Source organism: Leptonychotes weddellii, chromosome 14 (genome assembly GCF_054177405.1).
Source record: "Leptonychotes weddellii isolate Sample4059 chromosome 14, ASM5417740v2, whole genome shotgun sequence".
NCBI lineage: Eukaryota > Metazoa > Chordata > Mammalia > Carnivora > Phocidae > Leptonychotes > Leptonychotes weddellii.
In genome coordinates, this window is record NC_138382.1 from 22,305,535 (window position 1) to 22,313,991 (window position 8,457).

Genomic DNA, 8,457 nt, shown 5'->3' on the forward strand with positions numbered 1-8,457 from the left:
AATTATTATTAAAATCACCCTTTGGCTGATCAAATTCCTTGGCCACAGCTTTTCTGATTTCCTTTTGTTTTGAGGAGATGGAAAAAAATGGAATTAATGCCTTAATTGCCATATTTTAAAACTGTCATCAAGTCACCTTTTCACCTCAAGAGGAAGAGGAGAAGGAGGAACAGCTCTGGGCCAGTATACCTAACTCTCTCCTAGAAATCTCTACCTGGATGACACAGCACTAGCATGACTGCGGTAGACATATGCTAGTCCTAAAAGCTATTCACATGCCCCTGTTCCTTAGCTTTCCTCTACCTGTAGAGGCCAGAAAGCTAAAACACTGTATTTTCAAATCTCCATTTAGCTAAGGGTGGCCACAAACCTTAATTCGGGCCAGTATGATGTAGGCCAAATTCCTAGGTAAAGATCCCTTGCCAAATAAAAAGGAAAATCTTTGCTAGGATAAACCCCTTCACCTTGTGGGCCTCCATGCAACTTTCTACTTGGAATGCAAGGGCAGGGTCACAGCAGCCATCTTGAACCATAAAGAAGTAAGCAAAAGGCAAAAGGGCTACCTGCCAAGGTAGGTAGTAGACCAGCAAGCCGAAAAGAGCCTTCCCATCCCTGAATTGTTGAGCTGCCTCACAAGGCTTAGACTGCATAGCTCGGACCTCCCGGTCTTGTGACTCACACATACCCCTACCTGTTTCAGCCACTCCAAGAGGGCTTTCTGTTCCATGCAGCTGATCATTAATAAAAGACAGACTGACCTCAATGAAATCCTCTCCCACCTGGCCCTTCTTCCAGTGTCCTTATCACAGTAAATGACGTGGCCATCCTTCTGAGCATATAGGCCAAAAATCTAGGTGTTATCCTTGACACTGTTCCCACTCAGGCCTATATCCAATCCATCACTGTCTGCATGTCCCACCCCTAGTCACCATCTTAACTGCTAGTTCCAGATACCACTGTCCCTCCTCAGAGTGACTGTGACAGCCTCCTTATCTCTCCATCCATGTGAAGGTCTCACTGTAGCGTTTCCTTTTCAGAATACAAACCTAATCATTCACACACATACATACACACACACACACACACACACACACACACACACAAACACACTCCTGCTTAAAAGCCTTCAGTGGCTCGCCATATGTCCTGTGATCGTGATATAAATATTTAACATGGCCTAAAAGGCCCTTTGGGGTTTATCCCCAGCCCATTTCTCCAGCCCCAGCCTGTGCCAGCCTTCCTCCAAGTTTCAGCCTCCTGACCTTCATTTCTACACCCTGCCTCCACAAGGTCTTTGCATAGACTCTTTCCACTGGATGGAAAACTCTTTTTTGCCTCTACTCTTTGCTATTTGACTCTTGGAAAATTCTTCTTCATTCTGAACACAGTCCTGGCTTCTCAACCTCAGAGAACTCTTCCCTGACCCAGCTCAGGAGTTAAAGATCCTTTGTTTAACACTGCCACTGACCACCTTCCTTTTGCAGACTCTCTAGTTGTAATTATGCGTCCTTAGTGGGATTAGTTGTTTAATTGTAAGTCCTTGAGAACTTCCATTTTATCTTTGCATAGCATTCACATCAAGCCTCACATGATGCCTAGCACAAAGCAGGTACTCAATAAAAACTTGTTGAACAAGGGTTGAATGGAAGAAAGCCATATAGCCCATTCAGTCAGCCATCCCCTAAATAACTGATGATTACCATTATAGTATCTAAACAAAAATGTAACTAAAAAATATGATTAATACCAAAAAGATACTTTACTGGGCCATAAATATTTGATGAATCACCAAATTCTGCCATCTCACTAGTGGTATCTATATCAGGCCCCACGTTGTCTGATACATGGATGGACTAGGTTAGGCAGTGGTGTGCAGTGGGCACATGCTTGGGCAGCTGAGGCCACGCTACGATAATGGTGGGCCTGACAAGGCCCTAATCCAGATTCACAGGTTGTGTTGCAACTATGTTCTAATTGCAGAGAGAGGCTGTGAGGGAGGCCTTTCTCCTTTACCCCAAATAACTGTCCATCTGAAGCATCCCTAAACATGGGGTGTGGATCTCAAACCACTGACTAGGAGGCTGACTGGGAACTTGCCGTCTCAGTCCAGAACCTCCCTCACCAGATGACTTTAAAAATGGTAAATGGGAAAATTGTAAAGAGGGGAAAAAATTGACAAGAAAGGTGAGAAATTATCTTGGTCTAAAGGGTCTCAGAAAAGATCAAGTTTTTCCTCAAGCAGGAGGTGCTCTTCCTTCCTCACTGGTTTTCTCAGTCATTGGATCACCAAGATGTGTATGTTCCCACTTCACATCTAATTCATGTGACACAACCAAAGGAAGCAGGGAGTGGGGAGACAGGCTGTGTTTTGTGGGAGTGAGAGAATAAACAGGTGCCTGGGAGGTGCCTGGAATCTTGGCAAGACCTTTATGTCATGACCCTATCAGGGTGGTCAGAAAGGAATGGAGAAAAACAGGATGAATGGCATGGCATGTAACATCTTCCTCCATCTCCCCCCAAACCCACCAAACTCAATTTTATTCCATTCCTTGTAGGGACAAAATTTTAGGGGTCAGAAGCCATGGATTTAAGCCTCTAATCTGCCACAGATGAGCTTTGTCATGCAGCTTTAATCTCTCTGATTCACATTTTTTTCACTGGCAAATAGTAGGTGGAACCCAACTGGTAAATAAAGATGGAACCCAACATAGAATTGTGCCCAGAATCAATGATATCATGTATGTGAAAGCCATTTATGCATTGCAAAGCTTTTATCCTCACTAGCTAATTCGATTGGACTTCTCATTCCCCAAATGCTCTTTACTGTATTTTTTTCAAATTATTTTATTTGTCCATAATTAAAATCAAGTTGATTATAAATGTAATAGAGTAGATACGAATATTGAAAATTTTTCGATAAAAAATTGCTTATTCAGCTTATTGTGATTCTCTTTAGCTCCCCTCTTTACTGTACTTAGACAGCCTAGACATATGTGTTTATTCACCTCTGATGAAGGAAGATAATTCTCCCAAGCGCCACGCCTTGAACCTGGGCCAGCTTTTCCAAAACTCCATACCCTCTTTGTTGGCTCCCTCCCTCTTTCATAGGACACTCCCTCAAGCTCCTTGTAGAACTGTTCGTCTCTGACCCTATTCAGTGGTATCATGTGGAACAAGAAGGCATCAGGTTACCCCCAGAAGTAAATTGTAGTTTCTACTCACAGGCACTAGCTATTCATGATACAACCTCCAGGAGCTTTCATACAAAGCTAACTGTGGCTGGGAGAGGTGCATTAGTGGCTTTCTCGGAGCAGAGGATCAGGGCATCTTGTGTGCAAATCTGGGGTTGAGGATCCCAATTCCAGGGAAAGATGTGGCGAGCAGTTGTCACACGACACCCCATGTGGAGGCAGACCCCAATCCTCACCACCAACAACCAGGGAACTCACAGAGAGTGTTGAAAGGGCCCACATTTTCCCACAAGGTGGAAAAAAAAAACAAACCCTCTAGACCAAGATAATTTCTCACCTTTCTTGTCAACTTTTTCCCCTCTTTTCAGTGTGGGGGCCTGACCTACAGTGATGAGGGTGTGCATGCAAGTGTGAACGCAGGGGCATGCGTGCATGTGCACATACATGTGTGATGTATTAGAATGTTTGCAGTTGATCAAGCAATTTTATTGGCATTAGCTATCTTTTTGCAAAGTGTTCAACTTCCACTTTGGAGAAAAGACAGTACCAAGATTAATTCTTGGAGAGCCCCAGTGAAGAAACGGTGAGGGGACAATGGAGATGCAGACAGAGTTGTGTTTTGATTACCCAACTGTCACAAGTCTCATATGCTGATGCCCAGAAATCTCACAATTTGACCATCTGTATTGATTAAGAAGGCTCCTAATTCAGAGGTGTGGAGGTGGGAGGATCTTTCCTAAACTGGCCATGTCCCACCCCAAAATTAACTTTGAGTTTGAGGCTGAGAGATCAAACAATATCTTCCTGCTGGCTAGCATCACTCTCTTGGAAAAGGATCCCAGATCAAGGAGTCAGCAGGGTTGGTGTCTGGTGAGGGCTCTCTCCTTAGGTTTGCACTCAGCCACCTTCTCAGATGACCTTTCCTCTGTTCATGCATGTGGAAAGAGACAGACCTCTCCTCCCTCTTGTTATAAGGCCCCCAAACCAATCAGATTAGGACCCAACCTTAAGACCTCCTTTAACCCTAATTATCTCATAAGAGCCCTGTATTCAAATACAATCACATCAGGGGTTAGGACTTCATTGTATGTGTTTTGGGGAGACACAACTCAGTCCATAGCACTTGGCATCCTACTACTCAAGGGTCTGATTTTATAACCCTTGAACTTCAACTACGCATTTGAAGAACATCAAATTATATTAAGAATATCATTTATTGTTTTCAATACAGCCAGAGCAGGAAAATTGCTACAATATTTATCCTGTAACCGGCAAAGTATTCACTTCACTCAACGCACCCAATCCCAATTTACTATGTCTAAGTAAAGTGAATTCCGAGCATTTGCTTTGTGTAAGGGAAACAAATAATTCATTATACCATTTTTTAATTTTAGTAACATCTAGATATAATATAGCAAGACTGATGCACTATATACTTAAGTGGGACTCAACCCACATTGTTTTCACCAGTCACTACGCAGCCAATTAAATACCAACCAGCCACCAAACTGTCTGCTAGCACAGAGGCCAGGCAACCTCATTACTGATAAGGTTAATTTAATCAGTTACCTTTGCTAAGTGCCTGTGAGTCACTCCCAAATTTAAAACACAAATAAAAAACATGAGTGGAAGTATTTCCTAGGTGGGGCGAATTCCTCATACCTCTCTCTGCCCACCCATCTCCCCTCACCTGGGTCACCTGCCTGCCAAACACCCCTATCTACTGATAACCAGAATTTTTTCTTTATAAGACATAAGCGTAGGAACCTCAAACCCAAGAACAACAAGATGTGCCCCCTTTTGTCTATTAGCAAATCTGGTATAGCTGCACGTGTTTGTGTGTGATAGGAAGGGTCCTCTGAGTCTACAACTGGAATGTTTTCTCACGTTGGAGGCTCTGCGAAAGAGAGAAAAAGGAAAGAGAAAGTTTAACTCTAAAGTAGGAAACAATCTGTTCTGCAGCTGGTGGCATTCAGAGTCGGGCAACATGGAAGAAGTGCTATTTGTGTGCACAGGTGTCTAGGACTCTGCAATCTGCCCAGCTGGGAGCACTGGGAATGGAGGCTAAACCACCGGGTCTCCGCCTTCCTCTTCTTTATCCTTCCCAGGAGCTCCTCACAAACTATGGACTCTCTGACCAGTGATTGAAATATACATATTATTCTCAGAGGTCCCAAGGAAAACACAACATGACCATAATTTTAAGTCTCTGAGAAGCCCCAAACCCGAAATTTGAATGTGCCAGCCAGCATTACACCAATGGCCTTCTTACTTCTTCCAGGCCAGGATGGTTAAGGCCTACACCCTGACTTTCATGCAATTAAATGGTGATGCTCATAGTGAGGCTCAGGTCCAGGTGTGGATGTAACAGGGAGGAATTTAGCATGTCTGACTCCATATTGCTTCTATTGCCCTTACCGCTGTGACTTATAGCTTAGAAACTTCTCTTTAGCCCTGTGTGTAGGCATGTTAATCATCAAAGGAACTTTGCTTAAAGCCAAGATTGGCAAAAACCACTCTTTACCCAAAACCCACCTCACCCGAGGAGGTAAGTAAGTATATACAGAAACAGCAATGCTATGTTTAAGATTTACAGAACGGCATGACCGGATTCCTGTACTCCAAGATCAACTGATTGAGGACAAAAAGGTTTCAAAAACCTACCTTAGACCATTCTGGGCACCTGAATGTCTACAGACATCAGGCACCTCTTGACTCCAACCCCCTCCCACTTCCCCCTCTTCCTAAAACATAAAAGCAGCTCAAAATTCATGCTGAGGAGAGATGGTTCTTTAGGACAATAGTCCATCATCTGTTTGCTGACTTTCCAAAAAAGTCACTTTCCTACCCCAACATATTGCCCCTTGACTCACTGGTCTATCATGTGGCCAGGGGAATGAGCTCAGGCTCAGTTACATGTATAATGATATTTAGCAATATAAACATGATGCACGCAAATGCATTCACTATAGAAAAGTGACAGTATTGGTCAATAACCATCCTCCTGGCTGCTTTACAAACTGAAATATTTTGAAGTTGTATCCTGAGATGAGACTTTTCATCAAAATAAACTGCAGATTTAAAATAAAGTAAAATAAATTGCAGTTTTAAGATTAAGTGATAAAGGACTAGAAGAAAATACGGACAAATATTATATGACCTAAGGACAGGAGTGGCTTCTCTAAGTATGATACCAATGACAGAAATCACAATGGTAACAGAGGCGACTGCCTCCAAAATAAAAGCAATCAAACAAACAAACAAAAACAGGAACTGCAACAAGTCACTAGTCACTATCGTAACAGTACGCCAACAAAATCGAAAGCCAACAACCAATGAAGAAAAACATGTTGATAACACAGAAAACAAAGTATGCTTAATGCACACAAAGTAATGAAAAGTCAGTAAGAACCCTGGTATGATTCTGTCATGCACCACTGTTCTCTTGAGCAGCAGTAGCTTACCTCCTCCACCTGACTTCTCTCCCACCTCCATGCACACCACCACCCCACCGATGATGTGATGGGGACGGACATGAGCCGGCTGACGCCCCAGAACTATCGTGTTGGCTGTAAATTAAGACTGACACAGATTATTATTTTAAGGTGGATAACAAATAAAATAAGTACCAGTTATCTTGAAGAACAGGTTAAGGGCTGGTGCGAAGGATGAGCTGCACATTGTTAGAGCAGAGACAAGGAATTAGGAGGGCAGTCCAATAACATTAGCAACTTTGAAAAGGTCTGTACAGGCAATGAACTCCCTTGGGCTTTGAAATAACAACCCCTGTGGCTTGTGGTTGAGGGGTGGTTTGGGGCTCATCCATATTAATGAATGGCACTTAGTGCCGGAGAAAGACACAGAATCGGATGATGAAGAGAAGTGAAATTCCTAAGTACATCTGGAAAGCAAGCAGCCCTTGGAAGTTCTACACAAAAAAAGTCAAACTTGCTGCTGAAGCAGAAGGAGGAGGAGGTAGGGAAGGAGGAGCAGGAGGAGGAAGAGGAATAGAGGAGAAAACACTCACGTAAAGAAATCCATATGAGATACTCCAGCCACAAATGCACAAAAATCAAACCAGAATGAAAAAGATTCAAAACCATGAACACCAAGATCAAAAGGTCAAGAATCCTCAAAAGAAAGAAAGAAAGAAAGCAGAGAAAAACTCCTAAAACATCAAATGGACCTAGTTCTGTAGAAGACATTAAAGCAAAAATGCAAGCAAGTATAGAAAAAGGTGATTGTCTTTCCGAAGGGAAAGCCAAGCTCATCAATCATAGGAAGCACAGCTCCTGGATGACTGACCCACAGGTTATTCAAGATCTCTGGAGTGGAGGAAGTCTCCTAAAGAAAACAGCTTAAATGGCTTATTAAAATTTTCCATCTCATTTTATTTCTGTAACAGTTGATCTCTGGCTGTCCTTTTTATAATGCAGAGTGAGAACTTTCCTTACCGTGTCTGATAAATGTGGTCCAGGCTGCATGGCCAATAATGTGTTGTCCCAAAATGCCTGTTTAGTTTTTAAAGGCAGAACTCCACCTTTTGCTTGGTTTTAAATATGTATGGAAGGCTTCAACAGAACAAAGTAGTTGTGGTGATCAAATGGAAATGGTGGAGAGACAAAAATACATGTGTGAAATAAACTTGTTTTTTAATAAATTTTAAAAATCAGTGAGAAAAAGATGAGCACCTCAATAGAAAAAATAATAGTTGGGGGTGCCTGGGTGGCACAGTTGATGATGTGCCCAACTCTTGGTTTCAGCTCAGGTCATGATCTCAGGGTTGTGGGATCGAGCCCCAAGTCGGGCTTCACGCTCAGTGCAGAGTCTGCTTGACATTCTCTCTCTCTCTCTCTCCCTCTGCCCTTGCCGCTCATGATCTCTCTCTCTAAAATAAATAAATAAATATTTTTAAAAAAGAAAAGAAAAAATAATAAACAAAGGACATGATCAGACAATTTACAAACATAGAAACCCAAATATTTTTTAAACATAATGTCCTTTGTAATAAAAAAAAATGAAAAATGTAAATATGCATAATTTTTCATTTATCAGATTAGCCATTCAAAAAAAAAATAATGAAACCCATTTTTGGAAAAAACGTGGGGAACCCCATAAACCAGGTGGGAAAGACAACTGATGAAATTTTTTCCAGGTTGATAACTTGACAGTAGGAATCAAAATCCTAAAATTTGCACTTCATTTGACATTGGAATTCCAAACTTAACCTAAATAAATAACTGTGGATAAGCACAAAAATGAAGCT

The 8,457-nt window shown here is 42.1% G+C and overlaps 1 pseudogene; it reads left to right on the top strand.

The window, feature by feature from the left end:
* The first annotated feature begins 6,725 nt into the window (after positions 1-6,725).
* LOC115941487 (nucleophosmin pseudogene) lies at positions 6,726-7,553 on the top strand (annotated as a pseudogene).
* The last annotated feature ends 904 nt before the right edge of the window (positions 7,554-8,457 follow it).